This window comes from Protopterus annectens, chromosome 10.part0 (assembly GCF_019279795.1).
Source record: "Protopterus annectens isolate FY-2018-M chromosome 10.part0, PAN1.0, whole genome shotgun sequence".
NCBI lineage: Eukaryota > Metazoa > Chordata > Ceratodontiformes > Protopteridae > Protopterus > Protopterus annectens.
Genome location: NC_056744.1, coordinates 1,678,529,096 through 1,678,543,604, shown reverse-complemented (window position 1 = coordinate 1,678,543,604; position 14,509 = coordinate 1,678,529,096). Strand labels below are relative to the sequence as shown.

Genomic DNA, 14,509 nt, shown 5'->3' with positions numbered 1-14,509 from the left:
TTCGACTCCCGGTATGGGAATGGGCCACACTTTTCAAGGCCAGGTAGTGTAGTGGTTAGAGTCATGGCTTTACATGCAGGCATTCACGGTTCGAGTCCCAAGACAGGCAACTTATTCTCAATGAGTGGATGGGAAATAGAAAATTCACCCTGGTGATAATTTCAGTGGCTCTACTCGACAGAGGCACTGGGAACTAAGGTTGGGTGGTATGATGCCAGGGTAATCCTATGGCTAGGCTTGTAAAGGCCCCAGGGCCATTAGCCTAGTACACACCTATGAACCTATGAAGAATAGCAGCACATGCATGTGTATGTTGTGGACTTGCATGTTTACAGCCATCATTAAATGCACACCACTGTGCCTTGTATGTTGCAAGGGGAGTGATATGAAGTCTAGTATGTCTTGTGCTATGTATTTGCTGACATTACTACTCCTACATTGACACCAGCATATGCTGTGGTAGGATATCAGGCTGAAGGCAGCACCTACACAGGGTTTGGTAATGATGCTGAGACACACAGTGTTCACAGTGCCAGGGCACATTGCCCATGTGTATCTCCCTTCTCTTGGCCTGTCCTGCACTCATTGAGAAGGGTCATAGTGTTTTCTCACTCACAACTGAGCTAAGGTCTGTACAACATAGGCTCATGCAAGCCCTGTCAAATGGTGACTTTCTCATGTTTCAGATAACTTCCATGGCTACATCTCAGGCTGGAGCACCGGATGTAAAGAGTGCGTCTGATGGGGTAGTCTTACCATACAACAGCCTTTAAGAGTTTTATGGCACTATCTGGTGTCCCAGCTACCCCTGATATGTGGGCAGCTGTCCTGAGCATGTAACATATATTCAGGGCTATAATCTGGGCAAAGTTAGAGGTGGACACCCATGCTGATATGAAGATGATTGGTGTGCTGCCTGGCCTCCTTAAGGATATCACCCAACATTGACAAAACCTGGAGTCATCTGAGTCCAGGAATTGCCCTGATAGGACTCCTGAATTCCACTGTGGCATATATTTGTCTCATGTCCACCTCCATGTGGAGATTGTGAGTGCTATTCCTGTTGCTAAGAATTGGTGTCCACCTAAGAAATTAAGGATATAACTGTCTGTCACCTGCCGTTTTGAGAAGCTATGGCATAGATCCTTTAGGTGGAAAAAATCTTAGTGGTGGACCTCATACTAGTCCCATTCCAGCAACAACAACACTTCTAACCATTTCAGTGGCCCCACAACCTGTCTTGTACTGGTTTATCCATCCAGCCCTGTATAAGATTATACGTGACATGGATGTCCCCATCCACGAGACCTCTCTCTCTACCACTGTTGACCTGAAGTACCCCCTCCTCAGTGTGGGTGCATCCATGTCTCAATTTGCCCCTTGGTACCTGTGCAGGTGTTGATGGCTGTGACCTTCACCAGTGTCTCTCTTATGTGGTATAAATGGAAATGTGAGAAGCATAATGTGACTCAACCATGCATTGCCTAGCATGGCTTTTAAATAGCACTGTATGAATAATTTTGTGTGACACCACATTGCCACTGTGCACTTTGCACAGCCTGCAGAGATGGATGAGCTGTTGTTGCATCACCTGTGATGCCATATTCTATCCATAATGCTGTCTGGGGTAGAGGTGTTGCTAGATGTTGTTCTCTGTCATCATAGCTGTTGTCACTGATAAAGTATTTATTTGAGGGGGCTGTGACAGGATTTGGTGCTGGGGGTCCAGAGGCTGCCAGTAGTAAGCGCTGGACTGCCTGCTTCCTCATGCTCATGCTGTGTTGCATATATCATACTGCAATAGTTTTCATTCAGTGACAGAGGAGTACTGCAGTATGCCCAGACATGTGTAGTCACTGGAGCCAAGCTTTCACCAAGCTGAACTCTATGGTCTGTGTTCAGGAATGGGTGGTGTTATACTACATTTCAGCCATACTGTGTGGATTCATAATGGACATCAACTGCGCTTCCAGTGTGTATCCTGCATCACATGAAGCACAGTACAGACAGATAAGGCTGAGACTTGGGTATGTATTGTCTGTAGCTCTCCATATGTCATGTGTATTCTTACACTTAGCTGCTAGATAGCCCTTTGGAATTTCACCATGCAGGAAGTTGCACTAGAGATGACTTGTATGCTGTTATGCTCATTGTAAATGGAGGCACCTATACTGAGCCAGAAGATATAGCAAGCCTCTTGGCTGATAACTTCAGCTCCAACTTTACTCCTCTCTTCCCCCAACCTTCCCTCAGGAAATATCATCAAATACAACTCCCCTTACTATCACTAGGGAACAGGTCCTTAATGGTCTCTTTAAGACCAAGAACACTGCATTAATGGGCCCAGATAATATCCCAGGATCCCTTCTAAATAGCATGAAACATGACCTACCAGGGCCTCTGGAATTACTATTAAACTGTAGCCTCCAAACAAGCTTCATGCCTCATGAATAGAGAAAGGCAACAGTCATCCCTCTGCACAAAGATGGGTAATCTACAGACCCCAGAAACTACAGACCCATAAGTCTCACTAGTCTTATATGTAAAGCCATGGAAAGAATTATCATGGAGAATATCAATAGAGATATAGTAAACCTACAGAAACTGGACCCACCCAGTTTGGCTCTGTTAAGGGCAGATAATGTCTACTAAACCTGGTGGACTTCTTTGAGAAGGTCACCAAAGCAATGGATGACGGCAAAATCATTCACACTGCCTACCTTGACCTGGCCAAGGCATTTGACATAATACCCCACTCAGGCATTGTTGACAAACTCAAGAGGTTAGGTACAAACCCGTATGTCACCCGGTGGATAGCCAACTAGCTCACAGACTGGACTCAGGAAGTTAGAATTGGGGAGTCCACCTCTACAAAGAGGCCAGTCACAAGTGGAGTCCCTCAGGGATCAGTCTTTGGACCACTCCTTTTTGGCATTTACTTCTCAGAAGACAAGGCTAATGTCAGTGGTCTCTGGCTGACTAAATTTGCAAATGATTACAAATTAGGAGCTGTCATTGAATCTCACAATGACACAAATGTCCTCCAGGAGGGAGCTGACACAGACAAACAACTGGTGTCAGAGTCCATGGACTAAAACTAAATGCCAAGAAATGCATAATAGTAACCTTTGGGGAGTCATCCATCCCTGGTAAATATCATATTGACAACACAACCCATAGAGCTGATCCAGTCGTCAGGGACTTAGGGACACACATAGATAGTAATCTAGCCTTTGATTATCATGTGTCTACAGTGGTGAGGAAATTTTTCTATGTTGTGCAACTTATAAACAAAAGTATGGCATCTAAGTCCAAGGAAGTTATTAAAACTTGTGGCAAAACATTCATTTTGTCAATAGAGAAAAATATTGTATTCATAGAAATTTTTATAAATCATGTTGGAAAGATATGCAGATTCTTAGAAAAAAAGCCAACACACACACACACACACACACATACATACACACACACACACACACACACACACACACACACACACACACATATATATATATATATATATATATCTGATCTCACTAGTTGTGTGTTAGTAGAGCACTATCCTACTTGCTGTCCCTAGAATAAATCTGTCTGCTTTATACAAAATAATGCACAGCAAACACATATTGGTAACCAGATTTTTACAATCATGCTAACCTACTGCTTTAAAATATATCACATGACATTTCTTCCAGAATAGAGTTATAAGATTATTTATGTTTGTCAATCAGATGAATTAAATGAGTTATAGTAAAGTATATGTTTGGAACACAAATTTTAACACAGATTATTATGCTGCTGTTAAGTAGATTTTCAAAACATTTAAATAAATGTTTCATTTTTATGCCTTCTAAAATAAGACATTTACTTACTACAAGAAACTACATCATTTAAACTCATTATAACTGACATATTTTATGAACAGAGTATTTTTCCTGAATCTGTGGTGTGTCAGTGTGATAACCTTGTCAATGTTTATACTAACTGCTTTCAGTTCTCTGTGAGAATTCTGTGATTTGAAGATTCTGAGGTAACTCAAGGACATTGTGCATAAGACAGCCCACATCCCAGATTGTCTCTCTTAACATTTTGGGAAACTTATTAAAACTAGTGACAAACATTCATTTAGCAATGTAAATGCATCTAAACATGACAGAACCTCCACAATGTATTCCACAGATCATCACAGCCTCTATGCAAGTGAAATTAAACTCAAAATTACCAACAAGCAATAAAACTCAGCATTCTTCTCCCAACTCAATTTTCATACAAATCATATTATTCACTGTGCCCACACAGTCTAAAGCATTTCTATATATTAATAAAGAAAAGAAAAGAGAGTAGAAAATAAAAGGAGTGAGGCAGAAATAAAAATGTAAGAGAAAGCTGTAAGAAGTATATACAATGGAATGTTACTTACTGTTTATATTAATAGAGTTAAAAATAAAACATATTATTTACTCTTATTTAGTTCTGATTATTATTAGTTAAAGCATGACAGATTATTTCCAAACAAGCATAAGCAGTATAATCAAGAAAGTATAATTAGAAATAGCATTTGAAGAACTTATAAACTTTTACAAGAAATAAATATGTTATTATTCTATTAATGATATTTTCATTACTGTTCTCTCCCTGCCCTGCCCACTCTTTACCCACTACATAAGCTAAATAGAATGTCATTGTTTAAACAAAGAAAATAATAAAAGAAGAAGGAAAAAAAGGTAAAGATAAAAAATGTATCAAATTACTAACCTTACTTTTTCAGAAAGAAAAACAAATCGAGTCACAGCCTGCCATTAAATCCTCAGGCATTTTGACTGGTTATGAAACAAAACATTTCTTTGCACATAGAGAATAACTTTGATTAAATCTTTTCCAAAATATTTGTGGCTTTCTGGAAATGCAGGAACTATATTCAAAAGATTAATAATGAACTAAAATGATGAGAGAGAAAAACATATAACAAATCATTTGTTTTTTAGTCTCTTCTTCTCTGAAGTCTTCCAGGAAGCTTCAGTTGCCAATCTCTTTAATGAAGAACTAGCCCATTCCATTTCTTCTATTTTATCCAAAATCCTTTTTTCTTTGACAAACAGTAAAGCAGAGTCTAAATCATCGAAGACCTTAGGACCATCAGAAAGGAAGATTTTAAGCTTGGCAGGAAACAGAAGGTATGTTTTAAACTGTGCTTTTTTAAGCTCCCTTATTAGTGGCAGACAAACTTTTCTTTTAGCAATTACCATGGAAGAATAGTCATTGTCAAAATGCACAGTTGTCTCATTAAACTTAACAGGAGCTTTAGCCCAAGCAGATTTAAGAACCATCTCTTTATCAAAAGATGATAGAAATCTAACTATAACTGATCTAGGATAGTTTTTGTTAGAGTTAGTATTAGCTATAGATCTATGTGCTCTTTCGATACCAAAAGAGAATGCTTCTGGTAAATCTAAAGTTTTAGGGAGCCATGTTGTTAAAAAAGAAGTAATATTGTTATCTTCAATATTTTCTGGCAGTCCAAAATCCTAATGTTATTAAGTGCCTAGATCTATTTTCCAGGTCATCCAGCTTTGTTTGTAAATGTGTATTTTGTTTCAGCAGAAACTCAATGTTGATTTCCTGTTCTTGTATTTTATTTTCCATGTCATTCACAGCTTCTTCTATGCCTGTCATCTGGATCTTCTGTTGTTGCAGGTCCATATGTAACAAGTCTATTTGTTTTGTAGTTTTTCTATGAAAGTGTCTATTTTAGTATCCATTTTATCCATCTTAGCAGTAAGTTGCTGGACTATAATTATCAGAGACTGAAGTTCTTTCTTGATGCTGGAGTCTTGAGAATTTGTCTTACTGGAACTCATTTCAGACTGATAAACTGACAGGAAAATTTCCAAAGTAATTTCTGACAGGAATATTATTAAGATTTCCTTTCTTTTTTAGATATAGTTCAAGAACTATATAAAACAAACATATTTAGAAAGAAAATTACTTCAAGAATTAATTTTTTAAGTAATTAATTCCTGTCAATGTAATGAAATTGGTGGAGCTGAAGAAATCTGCTGCTATCCTGTGTTCATCCTCGGCCACGCCCAATAAATGTACTTTTGATAACAAAATTGTTCTTAATGGTTGACTTAGCTTTCATCAGGATATAAAGATGGTGTTGTTTATGTGTGTTGTTTTTCTAAAAGTATGTGTGTGTGTGTGTGTGTGTGTATATATATATATATATATATATATGTGTGTGTGTGTGTGTGTGTGTGTATTTACAAATGAATCAAAACAGCATCTGTGGAAAAGCAGCGCCAAATAACAGAACTGCCTATCGCACATATTGTCTGACTTTTACATAAATTCCAAAGGTATAACAAAGGGATATCCAATGAATAGCTGCACATGCAATCCCTAGCTGCATGGCCCTCCCTCCTGCACACACACACACAGATTTCTTTGGCCTCTCCAGTAGGCACCTAGCCCACTTTTCACATCTACAGTCATCTGGACTTTTATATGTTAATTACTGTATCTCTATATTTGTCAATATGTGTCAATATCACTGTTCTAGGCTACCACAAATGTATCCCTAATATTTATTTCATAATAGTGATGTACTGCACTGCAATCTTTGTACAATGATGTCTTTAGTTGTATTGCCTAGGTAGCTTGAAGTTTCTCATTGGAAGCCTACTATTCCCAGGCAGCCTTGGTCACAACTATTTTTTTTATCATTAGTGTACTCATGGACTCCATAGGAGGCAGAAAGCAGAGGTTAAGCAACTTCATTGGAGCTGAGAACAGTCTCCTGATGAAGTCATTTAGGACACATGGTCCACATCTGTTGAGGACATTGGGTGTTCACCAGTATCTCCATAACAATGTGTGAGATGCAGTGGTCAGTGACATAAATGAAGTGGGCAGGAAGAACTGCACAACACAGCTCTGCTAAAAGTGTGTCATTTACATGATAAGGTGGGCATTTTAAAAAGTATACAGTGTCTGAGTGAAGAAGTCGACAGTTAGAGGGGCCCACCCCCAATGTCAGCCTCATAGGTTGGTACTAGGCTAGCGGCCCTAGGGCCTATACAAGCCTAGCCATAACAATTCCCTGGCTATTTCTTCCCACTCCCATCCAATCATCAAGGTTCCTTTTGAAGAGGGCCAAAGGGGTGCTCTGCTTGATATGTATAGACAGTCTATTCTAGAGTCTGGAGAGTCTCTGTGTTAGAAAAATGTATAACAGCAATATGCAATATGCAGGCTTAGTGTATATATTAAAGGCTTAAAAGGGTTAATACATTTATTCTGTTCATGTTTTGTGAATATGTGCAAGCTGCTAGAAACTTTGATGAGAGACATTTTATTTTGCTTATGCCATGAAATATACAGCTGCTGGAAGCTTTGATAAGAGAACAATAGATGCTTGAAAAACTTAACCATAGTCAGCACTATTTGTATTAAAGGCTAGAAATGTACCTTGAATCTAGACAAAATGTATCATATGTTAGAACTGTACAATAGAAGAATTGAAGAACCAAGGAGGGCTAAAATAAGCCCAAGGCCAGGTTGTTTTTCCCAAATGTTTTTTGCAAGACAGCAATGTCAGCAGTAAATCTAGTAACATTTTCTGTGTAACATACAGAAAGCTGAATCTAACTACGTCAGCAGTAAACTTGGTAACATTTTCTGTGTAACATGTAAAGAACTGTATAAGAATGACATACTGAACTTTGGAAAATCAGACAAACCTTGTACCTACATGCTTTGTCTCCCGGCTGAAAATAATAAAGGATGCCTTTCTTGAACCTTACGTGGTTTGATCTTTGAATTTCCTTTGACAGATTGGTCCTTCAAGCCGGAGCCCTCTCTTCACCTCGGATCAGATGGCTGAAACCATACGGGAAAGAAACCAAATCGGTTCTTCTTATATTGAAAGACCTCCAACTGAATTGTCGTCAAAAGAGGCCAGCCACTTTCTGATCTGTGACTGAAGGACGGGTCTTCCACGAATCCGTGATCAATCATGTGGGCTCAGGTAAGGGGAATCTACTTTTTCTGTTTCAAGATCAGGGACTAGATATGTGTTATTTCTGTTATAAATAGACTGTGTCTTTCTTACAGTCAGGGATAAGGAAAAAGTAAGTCTTGTCATAGATCAGGTGAAACAGAACAGTAGACTTTAGGCAGTCATTCTGAAGAGACTATAACAAAATCTGTGGTACACGTTAAAAGACTAGAGGTTCAAAATAAAAAGTTACGTAACGACTAAAAATAAATGAGAAATGGGTAATAACTGTGCAAAAACACCTAGAAACCCACCATTAACGGAAGACGCAAAATATATGCAGTCGCAGCGCGCCGATAATATTAAATACTTTTCAAAATGGGTTATCAAGTATGAATTCGACGGAAAATTAGAAAAACCATCACTCATAAAGCTTATCAAACAACTTAAAAGTGATTCAAAGGGTCAGGTAAAAAAACGATGGTTAGGAATTCCTCAAGTGGACAGGTGGCTGGAGGAAGCAAACCATAGGGACCAAAAGAGTAAAGACTCAAAAACAATGTTTTTAGACAGGGAGGATAATAATTTATAATTTAGTAATAGCATTGGCACCTCCTCCTCCCTTACCAGAATATGAAGCGAGTGGACAAATTAACCCACTCCCACTATATCCAGCAATCACTGGAGACAGGGACGTTATAAAACTGAAACTAGACAAAGTTAGAGATCCCATTGAAACTAGGTCCCGAGCAAAAGCAAGTAATTCAGAGGAAGGTATTGAGTTATGGTGAATAGTTAAAAATACACAACCTACAGGAGAAGAGGAAGAGATATGTCCACTTATAGAGGTACCCAACCCTCAGGCAGGTCAGGATAATCAGGACCCAACCATCTTAGTATAGAGACCTTGGACTCCGGAAGATATCCAGAAAGCCACTGAGGGAATTCCCCATCCAAAGAGTAATTTTAGGAAATTTTCAGAAGATTTGCAAGGAATGAGGTTGAGTTATAACCTAAATGGGGAAGAAATAGAAAAGGTAGTTCGACAAATTGTAGGGCCAGATTGGTACATGATTTGTGGCAACTGGAATCCTCGTGACGCTACACAGAAACCCCTACCACATAGCAGCGCAAAGTTAGATACTAGAGTAAAAGGTCTTACAGACCGCATCTCTGAAAAATGGAAACTTAGAGCAGACTGGACTTGCATTAATCAGTGCATCCAGCAAGAAGGTGAGACAGTTGACAGATATTATGCTAGATTATTAGAATGTTTTAATAACCACAGTGGAATGCAGGTTCCCGGAGATCAAACACAAGATTCCCCATATGAACAGCAGTTAAAGAATGCATTTCTAAAAGGCAGCAGTATCCCTATAAGCAGCTTTATTACAAAACACATGATAGACCATTGTACGAGCAGGTTACAGTCATTACTTGAATATGCTAGGCATGCCGAAAGGCATTTTAATAGCAAAAAGAAAAAGAAAGCACAAGTATTTTCTGTAGAAGACGGGGCAGAAGTTTATGTAGTACAATCTGTGAAAAAGGGTAAGAAAAATGCACAGGGAAACAAACAATCTGACCAACGATCAGAGGACTTTGAAGGGCGGAAGAAAAGGGGAGAATGTTTTAAATGCGGTAAAAAGGGACATTTGGTGAAGGATTGCAGGAAAAATAAGAAGGCAACAACGGAAGATAAGGAAGGTGAGGACTGACTATATGATAGTCAAGAATCATTAGAAGAGGCTAACAAAGAAAGGACAAATGAGAATGTGAAAAGGGAAATAGAGGAAGTGCAGAAAGTTAATGAAGATATTAGATTTAGCTTTGTTGAGCTTGGAGCTCTGTTTAGCAGACACAAAACCAGAAGTTACACTCTTGGTGGAAGGAAGGGAGGTCAAATTTTTGTGCGATTCAGGGGCATCACGAACCCTGATACACCCCTCCAAGTAAAATTCAGAGTCATTTAATTATATATTAGTTAAAGCAGCTAATGGACAGCTGTATCAGGAGCCCCTCTCCCATAACATTGCAATAACTGATCCCGTTACAGGATTAACACAAATAAGTAAGATTGTAGTTTCTGCAAAGTGCCCAGTGAATCTCTTGGGCAGGGATCTCATGCAGGTATTTGGCATAGCGGTGGTTCCAACTATGCAGGGTATGGAAGCACAGCGACAAAGTAGCACCTTTGTGGTGCAATTGGGAGGTGAGATGTTTTATTTGTACAGTCAGGACCTGGTTACGACTGGTCCAGGGACTGTGACCAAGGAACCGATGAACGTAGCCATCAGTAAATTTCCCTTCCTTGATATTGATAAACAACATTTGTTGCATTGTACCCTGTATTTTTGTAACACACCAGGACCTGACAAGGAATATGAGAAAGAGTTATTTAAACATCGTACAAATAGACTGGTATTACGAAATCTATATTGGGACACAGAAGGGAATAGTGTAGCCAGCTGTTCACTGCCCCAGGAATTTTTGACATTTTATAAATCTAATCGATTACCACATGTTAGCTTGACCAAGAATAAAAGTATAAGGTGGGCAGACCTAGGAAAGAAAGTCACGAGATGGGAAAAACAAACAGAACTAGAACTGTCAGAACAAGGAATACAAGTACAGAAATTAAACTGGGTAACTCAAGCCAACCCAGCTGTGCATTTGCAAGAAGAAGACAGCTGATGGGACCTCCTATTAAAGGAGGAGGAAAGCGCTTTGCAAAATATACCAAAGACCCTCTGGTCGACAGGAAAATCAGATGTGGGACTTATTCGTACAGCAGGACCAGTTAGTTTCACACCAAAGTCAGCTTTTAGACCCCAAAAGAGACAGTACCCCTTAAGAAAATATGCAGAAGCAGGGATAAAGCCTATTATAGCAGCATTACTAAAAGGAGGGGTACTAGTAGAATCTCCCGATTCTCCATGCAATACACCCTTATTTCCGGTTAAAAAAGCCAATGGGGAATGGTGAATGGTCCAGGATTTGCAAGCTGTAAATGACGCAGTAATATCAAGAGCACCCATAGTGCCAGATCCACACACCCTGTTAAATGATTTAAAACCTCAACAAAAATACTTCTCTGTGGTAGATATTAGCAACGCATTCTTTTCAATACCGATACACCCAGATAGCCAGTATTGGTTTGCATTTACATTTCAGGGAAAAAGATACGCATACACGCGACTACCACAGGGATATTGTGAGAGGCCAATGATATTCTCACAAGAAATGTCAAGTAACTTGGCAAGGTTTAATCTGCCAAAGGGTAGTCAGGTCTTTATGTTGATGACATTTTGTTAGCGGCCCCCACCCTGCAGGATTGTAGGGAAGATACCATAGCACTCCTACATTTTCTAGCCGCTGAAGGACACAAAGTGAACGAGGAAAAACTGCAGCTCTGGAAAAAACAGGTAAAATACTTGGGATATGTAATATCCAAGGAGGGTAGAACTCTGGACGAGGACAGAAAAGCAGCTATTTTGCAAGCATCAAAACCAACCACCAAGAAGGAAATTATGTCCTTCTTGGAAACAACTAATTTTTGTCACAGCTGGATTCCAAATTATGCTTTGGAAACTGCACCTTTAACTAACTTTATATATAAGATACCTATGGCAGCACAAGATCTGTTGCAATGGACACCAGAAGCGGAACTTGCATTTTGTAAGCTAAAACAATTGATAGCATCCTCCCTAGTTCTAGGTTTACCAAATTATCATAAACGTTTTTTCCAAACTGTAGATTATAAGCAGGGTTATATGACATCAGTTTTAACACAGTTACATGGAGACAAACAATGCCCCATAGCATATTATTCATCACAGCTGGACCCAGTGGCATGGTCTCTACCTCACTGTGTCCAGGCAGTTGTCACTGCTGCAATGGCAGTACAAGCATCGGCTTCGGTAGCTTTATTCCACCCTCTCACTCTGAGGGTTCCCCATGCAGTTGCAATTATCTTGCTACAAGAAAAGGTAGCATATCTTTCCCCTGCTAGGCATCTCTCCTGCATGACCATATTGTTGAACCAACCTCATATGACAATCGAACGATGCACGACATTAAACTCTTCTACTCTGCTCCCGACCCCTGCAGATAGCACACCACACTGCTGCCTGCAGGAAATCAAGCAAAAGACATTACCTAGAAAAGATCTCACGGATGTCCCCTTGGATGATGCCGAGGTGACATACTACGTGGATGGCTTGTGCAAAAGGGGCCCTGCAGGACAGAACCTAGTAGGGTATGCAGTAGTCTCTGATACTGAGATCATAAAAGCGAAATCTTTACCACATCATTTACCTGCACAGGCAGCACAATTGATTGCCCTGACACGGGCATGTACATTAGTGAAGGGTAAATGTGTAAATATTTTTACTGACAGCCAGTACGCTTTCTCCACTGTACATGTCTTTGCACAGCAGTGGAAAAACTGAGGGATGATAACATCTACTGGAAATCGTATAAATCATGCGCATTTTATTTTAGATCTGTTAGAATCTATTCAGTTACCTAAGAAAGTAGCCGTTTGTAAATGTACGGCTCATACCAAACAACAGGATAGGATTTCAAAAGGCAATGCAAGAGCTGATACAGCTGCAAAACAAGCAGCTACAGAGGTACTCCTTTTAAATGAGGAATTACAACCATCTGAAATTCTGAATCTCGATATGTTAAAAACAATGCAGACACACTACGCAAGCTGAGAAACAGCAATGGATGAAACAAGAAGAAATCCTTGAAAAGGGGCTGTACATCTCTAAGGAGGGAAAACCGATACTACCCTCTAATTTGTTTCGCTATGCAGCATTGTTGAGCCATGGGCAGTGCCATGTCTCAACAGGGGGGATGGTGCAGCTGGTGAACCAGGTGTTCACAACGTATGGATTTACAAACTATTCTAAAAAATTTTGTTTAATGTGTCAGATTTGTAACAAACACCATGCACAAGGTGCAATAAAGCCTAAGCGAGGGAGTTTTCCCACACCAACATATCTGTTCCACACTATCTGTATGGATTTCATAGAATTAAATAAATGTGAAAACAAAAAGTATTGCCTTGTCATTATAGATATGTTTTCCAGATGGGTGGAGGATTTTCCAACCAAAAATCCAGCTGCAGCTACAGTAGCAAAGGTACTGGCCAAGGAAATTATTCCTAGGTTTGGCATTCCGGAAAGGATCTATAGTGACAATGGTACGCACTTTGTAAATCAAACCATACAACAACTGAGTAAGTATTTTGGTATTTCTTTGAAAAATCATTGTGCATATTACCCACAGTCTGCAGGGCTGCTTGAAAGACATAATGGTATATTAAAAAGCAAACTGAGGAAACTGATAGCTGAGACAGGGAAAACCTGGTTATACTGTTTACCCCTGGCGCTGTTGAACATGAGAACTGTTCCTACAGCAAAAGGATTGACTCCATTTGAAAAGCTGTATGGGAGAGTGTATTATACACCTCAGTGGAAACCTCTCATGTCATCAGACCAGGAAGCTGATTTTACACTAGCTGAATATATGAAAAAGTTGTTACGTTCTAAACACTTGTTGCAGTCTAATTCTGTTTCAGGTCAAGTCGGAACACCGGAAGCTACAGTAATGCCAGGAGACTGGGTATGGATTAAAATCGTGAAGTGAAAGAGCTGGGCATCGCCAAAGTGGGAAGGTCCCTACCAGGTGCTTCTTTCGACACCTACTGCAGTCAAGATAGCAGAGCGAGCTTCGTGGATACACCTGACTCACTGCAAACTGGTGAGAAACTTTGAACTGGACAAAAATCTTACCTCTCCATCGGGACCCTAAGCACAAAAGTCTGGCTAAAAAGGTGGGTCAGATCAATAGGAACTGATCCGTCTCAAACCCAGTGAAGCAATCAGCGGTGCTAAGGTCCTATAGGGCAGAGAGTAAGACCACGTGTCCTACGTAAAATGACTGAACCAGGAGAAATACATCCTTTTGAAGAAATCAAAGAGAACAGGAACACAGGATGACTGCAGAAATATTGCGTGACCATCCTGTTGACTGTACTGGTAATAATAATCTTTTTGTTTTGGCCATTTCTTTTCTCTGCCACACAAGTAGAACTAAGTAAGCGTGCAGAGTGGCACCCAAATTTTAATACCTATCAAGCAATTAAGCACTTATATGCAAAAACTTTCAATGTTTCAAACTGCTGGGTCTGCACGGCCCTGCTGGCAGCACATGGGGGCTTACTGTTAACTTCTGTTCCCCTAAATGTCAGTGAGACTGTAAAAAATTTACTGGACAGAACAACAAACATTACTTCAAAAGACAGGGTGGCTCTGCAATTGTTCGGACAACAAAATGGCACTTTGTGCTTTCAAAAAACTGGGACTGTATTGGTAGGATATAACAATTGTAACACCACCCTAATCTATAATTTTGAACGTGCAACAAACCTTTCAGTTGTAGATGCCCGGACATCGGATAATCAAGCTAAGTACAAAATCTACTTCAAAATGTTCCATG

At 39.7% G+C, this 14,509-nt stretch overlaps 1 non-coding gene across 1 annotated transcript in view; it reads left to right on the top strand.

Annotated features, from left to right (window-relative positions):
* The window catches only part of TRNAE-UUC, a 72-nt gene extending 52 nt beyond the window's left edge, over positions 1 to 20 (top strand). Inside the window, exon 1 of the tRNA in view lies at positions 1 to 20. This exon is cut by the window's left edge and continues 52 nt beyond it. This is a non-coding gene — a tRNA (tRNA-Glu).
* Positions 21 to 14,509: the final 14,489 nt, after the last annotated feature.